Below are 241 nucleotides of genomic sequence, written 5' to 3'. Positions count from 1 at the left end.
CTTTCACATCCTGCAGCAGCAGTTGGGGGCACCCCACGTGCTGTAAGGTAACAGCATTACGCAACAGGGGAGCACTTCTAGTTGGCACTTAGGTCAAGCTACCTGTCCCGTATCCCTGTTTATCCAGGACCCAGGCAGCAAAACACAACTAGAAGTGATCACAGGGTCAGATGATGCTTATTTGCTGGAGTTTATTAAGCAGAGGAGTGGCGTGGATGAGCCATTAGGCTTTAAACACCAC

The 241-nt window shown here is 50.2% G+C and overlaps 1 protein-coding gene across 1 annotated transcript in view; it reads right to left on the bottom strand.

Moving 5' to 3' along the window:
* Nucleotides 1-241, bottom strand: part of THYN1 (thymocyte nuclear protein 1) — a 3,598-nt gene that overhangs the window by 2,860 nt on the left and 497 nt on the right. The gene's annotated exons all lie outside the window — the stretch shown is intronic.

The sequence above is a fragment of the Nestor notabilis genome, unplaced genomic scaffold (assembly GCF_000696875.1).
Source record: "Nestor notabilis isolate BGI_N333 unplaced genomic scaffold, ASM69687v1 scaffold18321, whole genome shotgun sequence".
Taxonomy (NCBI): Eukaryota; Metazoa; Chordata; class Aves; order Psittaciformes; family Psittacidae; genus Nestor; species Nestor notabilis.
This window is presented reverse-complemented; position numbering and strand designations above follow the sequence as displayed.